Raw genomic sequence first — 12,500 nt, forward strand, 5'->3', positions numbered from 1 at the left:
CGAGGTGGCCGAGTGGTTAAGGCGTTGGACTGCTAATCCAATGGGCTCTGCCCGCGTGAGTTCGAATCTCATCCTCGTCGTCTCGTCCTCTTTTCTCGTTTTCCCTCGCCCCGCCGGTGTAGCAGAATCTCAAACGGCGAGCAATGACGGCAACGTCATGCGGTCCCATGGTGTAATGGTTAGCACTCAGGACTCTGAATCCTGCGATCCGAGTTCAAATCTCGGTGGGACCTGCCCTTTTGAGGTCTCACGCGATCACACACCCATCTGGTCGGGCTTGCCTCGGAGCCCGTCGCCACGTCGCCTCCATAGCTCAGTGGTTTAGAGCACCAGTCTAGTAAACTGGGGGTCGAGAGTTCGATTCTCTCTGGAGGCAGGACTCCTCGTTTTGAGACCCCGACTCAAGAAAGCGACACCGTATTGCTCCTTGCCGTGTTTGAGCAGTGCTGTACGCCGAGGTCCGTTGGTCTAGGGGTATGATTCTCGCTTAGGGTGCGAGAGGTCCCGGGTTCAAATCCCGGACGGACCCTCTCTTTTTGAGACCACCTTTCATATGTAAAGGAGCGTCAGCATTCTGACTTAAAGTTTTAAAAAAAGAAACGTAAAAGATGGAGCCTCTCCGGCGGGGAATCGAACCCCGGTCTCCCGCGTGACAGGCGGGGATGCTGACCACTATACCACCGAAGATGCGGCCTGGCGGGATCTGTCCCGCCACGCATCACCATCTACTTGGCATATGAGGGACAAACGGACGAAAAGTGGAGGTGCGGGGTATCGATCCCCGTACTTCCCGCATGCTAAGCGGACACTCTACCATCTGAGCTACACCCCCCTGCCGTGGGGGAGGTGGGACGGGCCAAAACTAAATAAAAACCAGCCAACAACAGAGCAAAAATGCCCGAACCAACGCATGCCCAAAACCCGACGCTCGCTCTACTCTGCAAACTCAACAGTGTACTCAGTACACTCTCTTTAGCGTGTACTCACGAGTACACACTCTTCAGCGTGTACTCACGAGTACACTATCGTCAGCGTGTGCTCACGAGCACGTTGGAGTGTACTTGTGAGTACACGCTGAACAGAGTTGTACTGAGCACACTGTTGAGTTTGCAGAGTATAACTGAAACATGAGACGAAAAGGGCGCACCGCGTGTGAGCGCATACGGCCTCATGAAGAAAGCAAACCACTGTGCTTTTCTGGCCTCACGATGATGGAGCGGAGCGCGCGCCGAGAGTGAGCCCATACGGCCTCATGAAGAAAGCAAACCACTGTGCTTTTCTGGCCTCATGATTGCCCCAACCAACGCATGTCCAAAACCCGGCGCTCGATTGAAACATAAGAAGAAAAGGGCGCGCCGAGAGTGAGCCCATACGGCCTCATGAAGAAAGCAAACCAATGTGCTTTTCTGGCCTCATGCTAAAGGGACACTCACTCTACCATCTGAGCTACCCCCCCCCCCCCCCCCCCTTCTCCCTGCCGTGTGGGAGGTGGACGCCGCTGCTCGTGTCTTATGACGACAAAGAGCTGCCATGACTTGACGCCGTGTCGCCGTGTCCGTGTCCCTCATCGGCCCGTGGCCGGTCTTAATGCATTTCTGGAACGTGCATGACATTCTGGGACACTGACGACTTTCTGGATCACTGACGAACAACAGATCCCGTGTGTGACGAGGACGCCGCAGTCGTTCCCCACTGACTGTCACTCTTATTAGCAAACATGCGACCTCTCCATGTCGTCGGTCCTGTGGCGCAACGGATAACGCGTCTGACTACGGATCAGAAGATTCCAGGTTCGAATCCTGGCAGGATCGTGGCGTCTCCCGTTTTGCTTCTTGCGCCGCGCGCTCACTCTCTGTACTCGCTTCGGCGGTACATATACTAACATTGGAACGATAGAGAGAAGATAAGCATGGCCGCTGCGCAAGGATGACACGCGAAATCGTGAAGCGTTTCACAGTTTTTGGCCGCCTTTCGGAGAGGGCCTCTCACTCGGGCCAGTCAGCTCCGCCTTTGCGGCGACACCACCGTGCGATGAGAACCAGACCACCTTCCGAGTCGCTAGTTCCCATCGGCATCGGTGGTTCAGTGGTAGAATGCTCGCCTGCCACGCGGGCGGCCCGGGTTCGATTCCCGGCCGATGCAATTTTGTCGCCAGCCGACACGGACGGAATAAAACACGGCATCGACGTAGGGACGAGACGCTTGGAGCTGCAAAGTGGAGGTGCATCGTCATGGGCCTCCGTGGCGCAATGGTTAGCGCGTTCGGCTGTTAACCGAAAGGTTGGTGGTTCGACCCCACCCGGGGGCGCGTATCTCTTTTGGTGGAAGTTTCATCAGTTGCTTCCCCGCGCAGCCCCGGTAGGATGGTCCAGCAGCGAGCAGGCGGGACCGAGGACCGTGTGGCCTAATGGATAAGGCGTCGGACTTCGGATCCGAAGATTGCAGGTTCGAGTCCTGTCACGGTCGTCCCCGTTCTTATGGCCAGGAGAGCGGGAGAAGAGGACGATTCCTCTTCCTCCCCTTTTTCTTTCTTCTCGCTTTTTAAAAGAAGTGGCAGCGGTGGGATTCGAACCCACGCCTCCGAGGAGACTGGTGCCTTAAACCAGCGCCTTAGACCGCTCGGCCACGCTACCAGCGCATTAATGCCGACTTTCGGCAGCACTGCCTATCAGAGGAAAGACGGGAGGAGAAGCAAAACGTGATTCCGCCCAGGATCGAACTGGGGACCTTCTGCGTGTTAGGCAGATGTGATAACCGCTACACCACGGAATCTGATACTGTCCCACCTGCAACGGACCGAAGCCCATTGCTGTGCGGTGTGGTTCGCCGCCTGTGCCGTTGACACGCAAAAGGAATGCAACAGCCGGGAATCGAACCCGGATCAACTGCTTGGAAGGCAACTATGCTAACCACTACACCACTGTCGCCACACGTGCCCTGACTGCAAAGGGGATGCAAGGAATCGGGCTGACTGCATCGCCAAGGTGAAAGCAGCATCCTGGGCGTGGCGGAGTCAGTTCTTCCATGAGCCCCCATGGCTCAGTGGTTAGAGCACCGGTCTTGTAAACCGGGGGTCGAGAGTTCGAATCTCTCTGGGGGCACGATGCTCTGTACTCCGACTGGTTTTGAACCACGGAGCGCAACCCCCAGCCCGACGCGGACCGTTTATTTTCTTTTACGGACGACGCTGCGTTGCGGACAGGCATGCTTATTAGTTCGACGGACCACGGTACTCGTCATCCGGTATGGTCTAGTGGTTAGGATTTCTGGCTTTCACCCAGGAGGCTCGGGTTCGATTCCCGGTACCGGAATCCTTTTTGCTCTCCGAAAAGAGGAGTTGCTTTCGTCGCGGGTCAGCAGGATGGGTGCTCGGTGCGGCGACACGTGCAGCGTTTCATGTGCAATGGCGGCAAAATGGAGGACGTCCTTCGAGCCGGATTTGAACCAGCGACCTATGGATGCCTGCGCCAGCCCTATCACCTACAGTCCACCGCTCTACCAGCTGAGCTATCGAAGGTGCCTTGCCGACGTTGTGAGCGGCAGTGATGTAACTCCTCGACGTTGAGCGTGCAAGGGGCGCTAGTTAGTTTGGGACCCACCACTCGGACGCAATGCCTCATCTGGATTCCGTGGTGTAGCGGTTATCACGTCTGCTTCACACGCAGAAGGTCCCGGTTCGATCCCGGGCGGAATCACTTATTATGGTCGTCGGCCCGTAGGTATAGCGATTGCGATTGAAACTGTAGCGGCTGATGGGACAGCGACTCCGTGGCGCAATGGTAGCGCGTCTGACTCCAGATCAGAAGGTTGCGTGTTCAAATCACGTCGGGGTCATGTGGCACCCGTGCATACGCGGGCACACATCGCCTCTTCTTTTAGAAACGCTCTGGTAAAGTTAGTTTTTTCCCCCTTATTATTGTTATTATTTATTTTATTTTTTCTTCGCCTCGGGGTAGAGGGGTGGCAGTTGTATCTGATGGGGCGGTGTACTGACGTCAGCCTCGGTAGCGCAGTAGGCAGCGCGTCAGTCTCATAATCTGAAGGCCGTGAGTTCGATCCTCACCCGGGGCACACATGTTTTATCCTGTCGGCGCAACCAAAGAGCGAAAAATCACTACCAGTAAACATTCGCACTATGGCCGGGGAGACAGTCTGAATTTTGTTTCCTTTCGAATAACCCCTATTTGATGAGGACGAGCAAAAGAGACCTTGGCCCATGGGGGGATCGAACCCACGACCTTCGCGTTATTAGCACGACGCTCTAACCAACTGAGCTAATGGGCCAGATGGTGAGGAACGCGGCCGCAGCGGAGATCATCTCGTCACATGGGCCGAGACGGACTGAGTGCACGGAGCGCCTCTTTATGGGTCTGCCGTGTCGCACATGCGCGACTCCGAAATACAAGGATGGTTTTAGAAAAAGAAGTAAAATGTCCCATTCGATTCCTTGGCAGTTGCTCCCTTTTCAAGGAGCTCCCTTTTTTTCGCAATCGCTCAGGCGTTTGTGTTTGTTTGTTTGACACAATTTAAGGGGGAGGGGGGGTAGGGGGAGACCAATTGCAGGGAAAAATGTGTCACTGCCGTGACCAGGATTCGCCTGGTTTTCGCGGCACAACGCGAGTTAACCACGTCGGCCACGTCTGAGGTCCCCATGATGCCCCCTGGGGTTCACCATGACGACCCCCATGTTTCGACGTGCCGTTTGAGGCTGCGGTCTCACAGTGGCCAATCGCCGAAAACCGTTTTCCTCTACGTCCAGGTAGGGGGCGAGATACGCGGACGTACCACGAGCCCTGCCGTCCAGGCGGAGTAGGAAGTGGTGATTTTCGAGGCCTGGGTTCTCTGGCCCACGGGCCTACTTGTTTCCGTCACTTTGACTTCGGACTCGGGTTTAGGGGGGTGCCGCCCCCTCGAAACCAAATTTGTCACGTTCCGGCCGCCGTTTGTCCAGGATGGCGATAAACATCCTCCAATCAGCAAAATAAGTCAAAAAATCCAGCTGTTTGACGCCCGATCCGGACAAACGGCTGGCCGGAACTTGCTCTCCAACCAAATTTGGTTTCGAGGTGGCCAGCACCCCCCTAACCCGATTCCGAATCAAAGTCCGCGGACATCAAGTAGGCTCGTGGCGATCGGCAAGCTTGGCCTCGAAAAAATCGCCACTTCCTCCTCCGCCTGGACGCGCCTCGTGGTACGTCTCGTTCTCCGAAAGTACTGGACGTAGAAGAAACGGTTTTCGGCGTTGGCCCCTGTGAGACCCGGCAGCTCCACGCACTGAGAAACATGGGGTCGTAATGGTGAACCCCAGGGGGACGTCATCGGGGACCTCCATGACGTGCCCGACGACGTAACTCGAGCTTTTTGCGCAAACACGGAGTTCCTTGAACGGCCTCGACCGCCAAGGCGTCCCCCTGAAGTGCACCCCAAAACAAGGCGGGCCCTTGGACTTTGTCTGGGTCCAAGAAAACAAGGGACTGGCCTTGGAAAACAAGGAGCCTCCTTGGATGGGAGCACACTTCCAAGGAACTTCGCTTGAAGTTTTCCATCTTTCCTTGTTTTTTCAAACCGTCCTTGTTTTTCAAGGAGCGCGCTAACCGTGCACATGCGCCTATCACCGAAATACTCAGTTGGGAGAGCGTTGACTGAAATCTAAATGTCCCCGGTTCGATCCCGGTTTCGGCAGTCCCCCCTTTCTTTCGCAATCCGTTCTCAGGCGTATCGCTCAGGCGTTTTGTTTCGATTGTTTGACAAATTTAAGGGGAGGGGAGGTAGGGGGAGACCAATGTTGCAGGGAAATGTGTCACCTTCCGTGACCAGGATTCGAACCTGGGTTATCGCGGCCACACGCGAGTACTAACCACTATACGATCACGGCTGACCCGCCCACATGCTGAGCGACGGTCACGCAGAGCTACTGACTCATCGACGAGACAGACTGACGGCGACGCGCCGTCATGCCAGTTGTCATCTAGATGAGGAATATGGTCCGCAGGGGAGGGGGCTAGGAGGGCGGGGAGCTCTCCGGCTCCATTCGTTTCTCAGAGCCGGCTAGCTCAGTCGGTAGAGCATGGACTTTTAATCCAGGGTCGTGGGTTCAAGTCCCCCGTCGGGCGTCTGTTTTTGTCGTCATTTTGTCCGTTTCCATGACTCCTCGTCCCTTTCTGCGCCCTCTCTCTCCCTCCCACGCGGTCGTCACCCTGCTTCTGTCACGCTAGATGTCAACGGCCCATGGGTGCGAGAGCGCCCTCGCCAGGGCGGTCCATGGTGTAATGGTGAGCACTCTGGACTTTGAATCCAGCGATCCGAGTTCAAATCTCGGTGGGACCTGGCTCTCCACCGCTTCTTTTTGGGAGCGGCGCGGACTGATCGCGGATGCGGCCGGTCCAGAGCGCGTCCGCGACCGTGCAACCCGGTGGAGCGGCGCTGGCGATCGGGACAAGCTTTGGCGTGCAGAAAGGAATGCGCGAGCTCCACCTCTTGGTATCGGGCCTGCTGCTGCGCGCACATCGTGGGGGTATAGCTCAGTGGTAGAGCATTCGACTGCAGATCGAGAGGTCCCCCGTTCAAACCCGGGTGCCCCCTGGGCCGGAGACTCCGTCTCCACCATACACTCTCTATTTTGGGGATGCTGTAATATTGCACGCAGTCGCGGTGCCGTACGCGCTGAACTGTCCGGTGGAGCCCTCTGGCAACCTCGTTTAGGGAGCTCGAGGTCCGAAATTGGAAGTGGCGGCTGGGACGAGTGCCGCCGCCGTGCCCGTTACAATGTCCCTGTAGCGCAGAGGATAGCGCGTCGGACTTCTAATCCGAAGGTCGCGGGTTCGATCCCCGCCAGGGATGGCGCGGTCGTGGCGTGACTCGTAGACGCAAGATGACGACGACGTTTTTGTCACGATCTCCTGAGGCGGCCGCCGCTGTCGTCTTTGCCTCTGTCTGATCCCCGCTACACACGTACGTGCCGGCCTGTTGGTCTAGGGGTATGATTCTCGCTTTGGTGCGAGAGGTCCCGGGTTCAAATCCCGGACGGGCCCGCTGACGGGAGCGCGAACAGCATCCACTCGGTCTGTCGCGCGTTCCTCTATTGTTTTTATTTTTCTCAGGAGCGGCGAGGGGGGCAAAAAGACAGAAATAAAAAGGATGTCAGAAGTGGGATTTGACCCACGCCCTCATTCGAGGACCAGAACACTCAGACCCGGTGACTGGAGCCGGGCAAGGGTTTTTCCCTTGAGTCTGGCGCCTTAGACCGCTCGGCCCATCCTGACGTGTTGCTGGGTCTCTGCAGCGACGTATCGACCTGACGACGACGCTCAGTGTGCGTCTGAAAGCGAAACGTTGAGGACAAAACATTGAGGCATAGCAGAGCAAGGTTTCGATCCTCGGACCTCTGGGTTATGGGCCCAGCACGCTTCCACTGCGCCACTCTGCTGTGTTGAACGTGCGCCACGGCGAGACCACTGCAAGAGACATAGAGAGGCCGCCGCCCGCCCTCCACTCCCTCCCTTCTTATTGACGAGCAGACAATCTTTCTCTCTCAACCGGTAGCGTGGCCGAGCGGTCTAAGGCGCTGCGTTCAGGTCGCAGTCCACTTCTGTGGGCGTGGGTTCGAATCCCACCGCTGCCAATTCTTTTTTTTCTACTTCCATCTTCTACTTTTTACAATACAATATACAATCCATCCCCCACCCACCCACCCAGCCTGCAGTGCAAAGTGCATAAGTGCACTTGACGCACTTCACGCACCGTTACGCCCTTTACGCCCTAACCCCTTCGGGGGCCTACCCCGAGTCGGCCGCGCCGCGCCGCGCAAGCACGCACGACGCTGCCTGCATTCGACGAGCAGTCGTGACCGAGTGGTTAAGGTGACTGACTAGAATCAGTTTCCCTCTGGGAGCGCAGGTTCGAGTCCTGCCGACTGCGACTTCTTTTTTCAGTCCCACCGTTCGTTCACCCACGCTCCTGCATAACCCCACCCACCCATTCGCCAGTCAATGGTCGCTCGTTATGTTGGTAGATATAATTGTTCGGCTTTCAGCGAGTGATTTTCGAATTTTATGCGCCGTACCCAAAGGGGCAGGTTGTATCAACAGTCGGCCCCACTTCACCTGCTCGCCACGGCCGGACTGCATGCCGCATGGAAGGTACGCGTCTCATCGGCCGCCATGCCGCCTGTCACAACTTTGGCCACATCCCTGCGCTCCACACAAAGGCGTGATCTCGACAAGGGGCTTCACCGACGCGCCTCCCCAGAGCCGGTCAGACTCTCGGCGTGCCGCTGCTCCTCTTATAGCCTCGTGAATCATGCTGCTACACAAGCCCGGCTAGCTCAGTCGGTAGAGCATGGGACTCTTAATCCCAGGGTCGTGGGTTCGAGCCCCACGTTGGGCGTTCTCTTTTCTACGCCATCTTTCTATCGACCTTCTCCTCGCACAGTGTCTCGCGTCTGCCGCTCACAACGATAGTGCAGTCCGTATGGTCTAGTGGCTAGGATACCTGGCTCTCACCCAGGAGGCTCGGGTTCGATTCCCGTACCGGAATCGTTTTGCCCGCCCCTTCTCATGCAGCGATCCCCGTATTCGTCCCTTCAGTAGCATTCAGCGAATTCGCACGGCGTCATGTGACGAGGTGGCCGAGTGGTTAAGGCGTTGGACTGCTAATCCAATGGGCTCTGCCCGCGTGAGTTCGAATCTCATCCTCGTCGTCTCGTCCTCTTTTCTCGTTTTCCCTCGCCCCGCCGGTGTAGCAGAATCTCAAACGGCGAGCAATGACGGCAACATCATGCGGTCCCATGGTGTAATGGTTAGCACTCAGGACTCTGAATCCTGCGATCCGAGTTCAAATCTCGGTGGGACCTGCCCTTTTGAGGTCTCACGCGATCACACACCCATCTGGTCGGGCTTGCCTCGGAGCCCGTCGCCACGTCGCCTCCATAGCTCAGTGGTTTAGAGCACCAATTTGGAGGTTAGGTTGCCCAGTGCGCAGAGCAAAACATGTGCTCTGTTGACTATTTTTGTTCTTCTTCTCCCCTCGCGCTGGCACCGCCTTCTCTGCCCGCCTCGCGTCCCCTCCCCTCCCCGCTCGCGCTGCTGTGGCGCCAAGTTTGACCTGCATCCCGTGATTCTCTCCGATCGACCGTCCTAACCACGTTCTCTCAGCGCCAACATGCAGTGCCTATTTATCGAAGTTCCTCTCGGAGTCCGGTGCCCTTGTCCGCTGTGTCCTCCAACTTTAACTCCAGTGAGCTGCATCTCGGCTCTAAAGCGACATGTCGCCCGAATGCACGGCATCAAGGAATCCTGCGCGCGCTGCCGCGAGTGCGGGCTACCTTCCCGGACCGCCGCTCGGCCACTCCGCACCTCCAGAAGGCCCACGGCCTGAAGGGGGACGACGCCGAGCTCGCGCTGACGCGGTGCTGGGTCGGCCCCGTCGACGGCGACGCCCAGCAAGCCGACGAGCCGGATGGGCTGCCTAGCCCCCAGGCGCCGCCCGGCCGGCCGCTCCACCAGCCAGCGCCAGGCCGCGCGCAGCGCGCCGCCCCCGGAGGAGAGGCAACCATCACGCCGGCGCAGCAAGGGAGCTGTTCCCCAGAGGCTCTCGGGTCAGGGGTCCCGGCGGAGACGGCCTCGGCAGAGCCGCGGCCTCGGCGACCCGGGCTTGGCCACGACCACCAGCGCGGGACAAGGACCACGGCAAGTAGCTTCTAGTAGCACTTGCCCCCCACCACCATTGCGCGGTTCACCCCTCTGGTCCTTGTTTCCCAACAGTCGTGCGCCGCCGTCACCACCGCCCGGACAACGAGGACTCCAAGGCTTCCGTGCCGCCGCCCGCTCCGCCGCCAGACCGCGAGGACAGCGAGGACTCCTTCGGCCCTCCCCGCGGACCCACAGGGACGGGGACGCCGCGAGGCTACACCCCAGCGCGCCCCCGCCTTGGGCTCGGCCTCGGTGGCGGCCGCGGACGTGGTGTCAACGGCCACGTTATACAGCGCGGCCGCACCCACGGCAAGTAGTTACAGTTAACCACTCTTGCCCTAGCTCTGCTACCACGCCATCTCCACCCAGGTTGCGTGTCATCAAAGAGCGACGCACAGCGAGGTCCGTTGGTCTAGGGGTATGTTTCTCGCTTAGGGTGCGAGAGGTCCCGGGTTCAAATCCCGGACGGACCCTAATTTTTTGTAACTTATGATTATTTGAGAGCATCACCATTCTGACTAAACAAGAAAAAAAAAAATAAAAAGGAACCTCTCCGGCGGGGAATCGAACCCCGGTCTCCCGCGTGACAGGCGGGGATACTGACCACTATACTACCGAAGATGCGGCCTGGCGGGACCCGTCTCGCCACGCATGACCATCTACTCGGCAGGTTGGCGGCAAAGGGACGCGAAAAGTGGAGGTGCGGGGTATCGATCCCCGTACTTCTCGCATGCTAAGCGAGCGCTCTACCATCTGAGCTACACCCCCTCACATGTGCGGGACGGCCGCCGCTGCTCTTGTCTTCTGACAACACTGCGCAGCCATGACTTGACGCGCTGGGCGCCGTGTCCCTGATCCACCCGTGATGATGATGAAGCGCGCGCCGAGAGTGGGCCCATACGGCCTCATGAAGAAAGCAGACCACTGTGCTTTTCTGGCCTCACGATGGTGGAGCGCGCGCCGAGAGTGAGCCCATACGGCCTCATGAAGAAAGCAGACCACTGTGCTTTTCTGGCCTCACGATGGTGGAGCGCGCGCCGAGAGTGAGCCCATACGGCCTCATGAAGAAAGCAGACCACTGTGCTTTTCTGGCCTCACGATGGTGGAGCGCGCGCCGAGAGTGGGCCCATACGGCCTCATGAAGAAAGCAGACCACTGTGCTTTTCTGGCCTCACGATGGTGGAGCGCGCGCCGAGAGTGAGCCCATACGGCCTCATGAAGAAAGCAGACCACTGTGCTTTTCTGGCCTCACGATGGTGGAGCGCGCGCCGAGAGTGGGCCCATACGGCCTCATGAAGAAAGCAGACCACTGTGCTTTTCTGGCCTCACGATGGTGGAGCGCGCGCCGAGAGTGGGCCCATACGGCCTCATGAAGAAAGCAACCACTGTGCTTTTCTGGCCTCATGATGATGGAGCGCTCTACCATCTACGAACAACAGATGCTTCCCCCTCTCTCGTGCGTGACGAGGACGCCGTAGCCGTTCCCCACTGGCCGTCACTTTTATCAGCACACATGCTAGATGCACTCGTCGTCGGTCCTGTGGCGCAACGGATAACGCGTCTGACTACGGATCTGAAGATTCCAGGTTCGAATCCTGGCAGGATCGGGATGGCTCTCCTTTTGATTCATCTCCACACGCCTTCTTTTGACCGCGCCAGTGCGTGTGCGCGCACTCGGGAGGAGCTCGGGGCTCACCTTTTCGGGCCTGCCGCTAGGTGGCTCCACCGTCCAAAGAGGGGGGCGAGACGCGTCCTTTCCAGGCCCGCTCCGAGGCAGCACAGCATCACCCCAGCACCGGCCTTGGTACCACGTCATCGTGAACCACTATTGCCATCGGCCTGTGTCACACCCGGGGTCAGCGGGGTGGAAAGGCAGCCACTGGCAGACCACTCGGAGGGTGCGCGAGGCGCGAACGATGTGACCGCGCCGCACAGCGGTATATATGCAGTGCGCCGCGCGCCCTGTCCTTGTACTCGCTTCGGCGGTACATATACTAAAATTGGAACGATACAGAGAAGATTAGCATGGCCCCTGCGCAGGATGACACGCAAAATCGTGAAGCGTTCCACATTTTTTGACCGTTTCGTGAGAGGCCGCCTTCTCACTCGGCCCGTCGTCTTCGCCTTTGCGGCGACATCACAGTGCGACGAGAAGCAGACCACCTCCCGAACCGCCGAGCCTCATCAGCATCGGTGGTTCAGTGGTAGAATGCTCGCCTGCCACGCGGGCGGCCCGGGTTCGATTCCCGGCCGATGCAATTTTGTCGCCAGCCGACTCAAATGGATAAGACACGGCGTCGGCGCAGGCGACGAGACACTTGGAGCTGTGAAGTGGAGGCGCATTATCCCCGGGCCTCCGTGGCGCAATGGTTAGCGCGTTCGGCTGTTAACCGAAAGGTTGGTGGTTCGACCCCACCCGGGGCGCGTCTCTCTTTTGGAGGAATTTTCGTCATTGCTTGCCCGCGCAGCACCGGTAGCATGGTCCAGCAGCGTGCCTCCGGGACGGGACCGTGTGGCCTATGGATAAGGCGTCGGACTTCGGAATCCGAAGAATTGCAGGCGAGTCCTGTCACGGTCGTCCAAATCGGCCAGTAAGGGGAGATGTACGCACCTGCTGCTCCGCCTTCGCAGTGCTGGGACGAACCGCCTCCGAGAGCTTGTAGAGGCACCAGTCTCCTCGGATCTGGTTCAATCCCCGCTGCCATCTTCTTTTGAAGTCGCGGAGAAAGGAAGAAGAAGGGTCGGGGGATACATTTTCTTCCCTGCCCCTCCTGGCCAAAAGAATTTGGACGACCGTGCATGACTCGAACC

The 12,500-nt window shown here is 58.3% G+C and overlaps 37 non-coding genes across 37 annotated transcripts in view; 27 read left to right on the plus strand and 10 right to left on the minus strand.

Annotated features, from left to right (window-relative positions):
- Trnas-gcu overlaps positions 1 to 80 on the plus strand; it is an 82-nt gene extending 2 nt beyond the window's left edge. The window contains exon 1 of the tRNA in view: positions 1 to 80. This exon is cut by the window's left edge and continues 2 nt beyond it. This is a non-coding gene — a tRNA (tRNA-Ser).
- Positions 81 to 161: 81 nt separating this feature from the next.
- Trnaq-cug lies at positions 162 to 233 on the plus strand. Its single transcript has one exon. It is a non-coding gene; the product is annotated as a tRNA-Gln (tRNA).
- A 69-nt stretch (positions 234 to 302) lies between these two features.
- On the plus strand, positions 303 to 376 carry Trnat-agu. Its single transcript has one exon. It is a non-coding gene; the product is annotated as a tRNA-Thr (tRNA).
- Positions 377 to 457: 81 nt separating this feature from the next.
- On the plus strand, positions 458 to 529 carry Trnap-agg. Its single transcript has one exon. It is a non-coding gene; the product is annotated as a tRNA-Pro (tRNA).
- Positions 530 to 615: 86 nt separating this feature from the next.
- On the minus strand, positions 616 to 687 carry Trnad-guc. The gene has a single exon. It is a non-coding gene; the product is annotated as a tRNA-Asp (tRNA).
- Positions 688 to 759: 72 nt separating this feature from the next.
- On the minus strand, positions 760 to 832 carry Trnaa-agc. Its single transcript has one exon. It is a non-coding gene; the product is annotated as a tRNA-Ala (tRNA).
- A 906-nt stretch (positions 833 to 1,738) lies between these two features.
- Trnar-acg lies at positions 1,739 to 1,811 on the plus strand. The gene has a single exon. It is a non-coding gene; the product is annotated as a tRNA-Arg (tRNA).
- Positions 1,812 to 1,854: 43 nt separating this feature from the next.
- LOC117648711 lies at positions 1,855 to 1,961 on the plus strand. Its single transcript, XR_004587945.1, has one exon. It is a non-coding gene; the product is annotated as a U6 spliceosomal RNA (small nuclear RNA).
- Positions 1,962 to 2,071: 110 nt separating this feature from the next.
- Positions 2,072 to 2,142, plus strand: Trnag-gcc. Its single transcript has one exon. It is a non-coding gene; the product is annotated as a tRNA-Gly (tRNA).
- Positions 2,143 to 2,235: 93 nt separating this feature from the next.
- Trnan-guu lies at positions 2,236 to 2,308 on the plus strand. Its single transcript has one exon. It is a non-coding gene; the product is annotated as a tRNA-Asn (tRNA).
- Positions 2,309 to 2,393: 85 nt separating this feature from the next.
- Trnar-ucg lies at positions 2,394 to 2,466 on the plus strand. The gene has a single exon. It is a non-coding gene; the product is annotated as a tRNA-Arg (tRNA).
- Positions 2,467 to 2,551: 85 nt separating this feature from the next.
- Trnal-aag lies at positions 2,552 to 2,633 on the minus strand. The gene has a single exon. It is a non-coding gene; the product is annotated as a tRNA-Leu (tRNA).
- Positions 2,634 to 2,699: 66 nt separating this feature from the next.
- Trnav-aac lies at positions 2,700 to 2,772 on the minus strand. The gene has a single exon. It is a non-coding gene; the product is annotated as a tRNA-Val (tRNA).
- An 83-nt stretch (positions 2,773 to 2,855) lies between these two features.
- Trnag-ucc lies at positions 2,856 to 2,927 on the minus strand. Its single transcript has one exon. It is a non-coding gene; the product is annotated as a tRNA-Gly (tRNA).
- A 101-nt stretch (positions 2,928 to 3,028) lies between these two features.
- Trnat-ugu lies at positions 3,029 to 3,101 on the plus strand. The gene has a single exon. It is a non-coding gene; the product is annotated as a tRNA-Thr (tRNA).
- Positions 3,102 to 3,239: 138 nt separating this feature from the next.
- On the plus strand, positions 3,240 to 3,311 carry Trnae-uuc. Its single transcript has one exon. It is a non-coding gene; the product is annotated as a tRNA-Glu (tRNA).
- A 113-nt stretch (positions 3,312 to 3,424) lies between these two features.
- Trnay-gua lies at positions 3,425 to 3,517 on the minus strand. Its single transcript has 2 exons — positions 3,481 to 3,517; positions 3,425 to 3,460 (listed from the first exon to the last, which is right to left on the minus strand). It is a non-coding gene; the product is annotated as a tRNA-Tyr (tRNA).
- Positions 3,518 to 3,623: 106 nt separating this feature from the next.
- Trnav-cac lies at positions 3,624 to 3,695 on the plus strand. The gene has a single exon. It is a non-coding gene; the product is annotated as a tRNA-Val (tRNA).
- A 67-nt stretch (positions 3,696 to 3,762) lies between these two features.
- On the plus strand, positions 3,763 to 3,834 carry Trnaw-cca. Its single transcript has one exon. It is a non-coding gene; the product is annotated as a tRNA-Trp (tRNA).
- A 164-nt stretch (positions 3,835 to 3,998) lies between these two features.
- Positions 3,999 to 4,071, plus strand: Trnam-cau. Its single transcript has one exon. It is a non-coding gene; the product is annotated as a tRNA-Met (tRNA).
- Positions 4,072 to 4,210: 139 nt separating this feature from the next.
- Trnai-aau lies at positions 4,211 to 4,284 on the minus strand. The gene has a single exon. It is a non-coding gene; the product is annotated as a tRNA-Ile (tRNA).
- A 1,972-nt stretch (positions 4,285 to 6,256) lies between these two features.
- Positions 6,257 to 6,327, plus strand: Trnaq-uug. Its single transcript has one exon. It is a non-coding gene; the product is annotated as a tRNA-Gln (tRNA).
- Positions 6,328 to 6,510: 183 nt separating this feature from the next.
- Trnac-gca lies at positions 6,511 to 6,582 on the plus strand. Its single transcript has one exon. It is a non-coding gene; the product is annotated as a tRNA-Cys (tRNA).
- A 185-nt stretch (positions 6,583 to 6,767) lies between these two features.
- Positions 6,768 to 6,840, plus strand: Trnar-ucu. Its single transcript has one exon. It is a non-coding gene; the product is annotated as a tRNA-Arg (tRNA).
- A 514-nt stretch (positions 6,841 to 7,354) lies between these two features.
- Trnam-cau lies at positions 7,355 to 7,426 on the minus strand. Its single transcript has one exon. It is a non-coding gene; the product is annotated as a tRNA-Met (tRNA).
- Positions 7,427 to 7,537: 111 nt separating this feature from the next.
- On the plus strand, positions 7,538 to 7,621 carry Trnal-cag. The gene has a single exon. It is a non-coding gene; the product is annotated as a tRNA-Leu (tRNA).
- Positions 7,622 to 8,312: 691 nt separating this feature from the next.
- Trnak-cuu lies at positions 8,313 to 8,385 on the plus strand. Its single transcript has one exon. It is a non-coding gene; the product is annotated as a tRNA-Lys (tRNA).
- Positions 8,386 to 8,464: 79 nt separating this feature from the next.
- Trnae-cuc lies at positions 8,465 to 8,534 on the plus strand. The gene has a single exon. It is a non-coding gene; the product is annotated as a tRNA-Glu (tRNA).
- An 82-nt stretch (positions 8,535 to 8,616) lies between these two features.
- On the plus strand, positions 8,617 to 8,698 carry Trnas-gcu. The gene has a single exon. It is a non-coding gene; the product is annotated as a tRNA-Ser (tRNA).
- An 81-nt stretch (positions 8,699 to 8,779) lies between these two features.
- Trnaq-cug lies at positions 8,780 to 8,851 on the plus strand. The gene has a single exon. It is a non-coding gene; the product is annotated as a tRNA-Gln (tRNA).
- A 1,239-nt stretch (positions 8,852 to 10,090) lies between these two features.
- Positions 10,091 to 10,162, plus strand: Trnap-agg. The gene has a single exon. It is a non-coding gene; the product is annotated as a tRNA-Pro (tRNA).
- Positions 10,163 to 10,238: 76 nt separating this feature from the next.
- Trnad-guc lies at positions 10,239 to 10,310 on the minus strand. Its single transcript has one exon. It is a non-coding gene; the product is annotated as a tRNA-Asp (tRNA).
- Positions 10,311 to 10,384: 74 nt separating this feature from the next.
- On the minus strand, positions 10,385 to 10,457 carry Trnaa-agc. The gene has a single exon. It is a non-coding gene; the product is annotated as a tRNA-Ala (tRNA).
- A 766-nt stretch (positions 10,458 to 11,223) lies between these two features.
- Positions 11,224 to 11,296, plus strand: Trnar-acg. The gene has a single exon. It is a non-coding gene; the product is annotated as a tRNA-Arg (tRNA).
- Positions 11,297 to 11,659: 363 nt separating this feature from the next.
- Positions 11,660 to 11,765, plus strand: LOC117648709. The gene has a single exon (XR_004587944.1). It is a non-coding gene; the product is annotated as a U6 spliceosomal RNA (small nuclear RNA).
- A 111-nt stretch (positions 11,766 to 11,876) lies between these two features.
- Positions 11,877 to 11,947, plus strand: Trnag-gcc. The gene has a single exon. It is a non-coding gene; the product is annotated as a tRNA-Gly (tRNA).
- Positions 11,948 to 12,041: 94 nt separating this feature from the next.
- On the plus strand, positions 12,042 to 12,115 carry Trnan-guu. The gene has a single exon. It is a non-coding gene; the product is annotated as a tRNA-Asn (tRNA).
- The last annotated feature ends 385 nt before the right edge of the window (positions 12,116 to 12,500 follow it).

Source organism: Thrips palmi, unplaced genomic scaffold, assembly GCF_012932325.1.
Source record: "Thrips palmi isolate BJ-2018 unplaced genomic scaffold, TpBJ-2018v1 HiC_scaffold_3, whole genome shotgun sequence".
Taxonomy (NCBI): domain Eukaryota; kingdom Metazoa; phylum Arthropoda; class Insecta; order Thysanoptera; family Thripidae; genus Thrips; species Thrips palmi.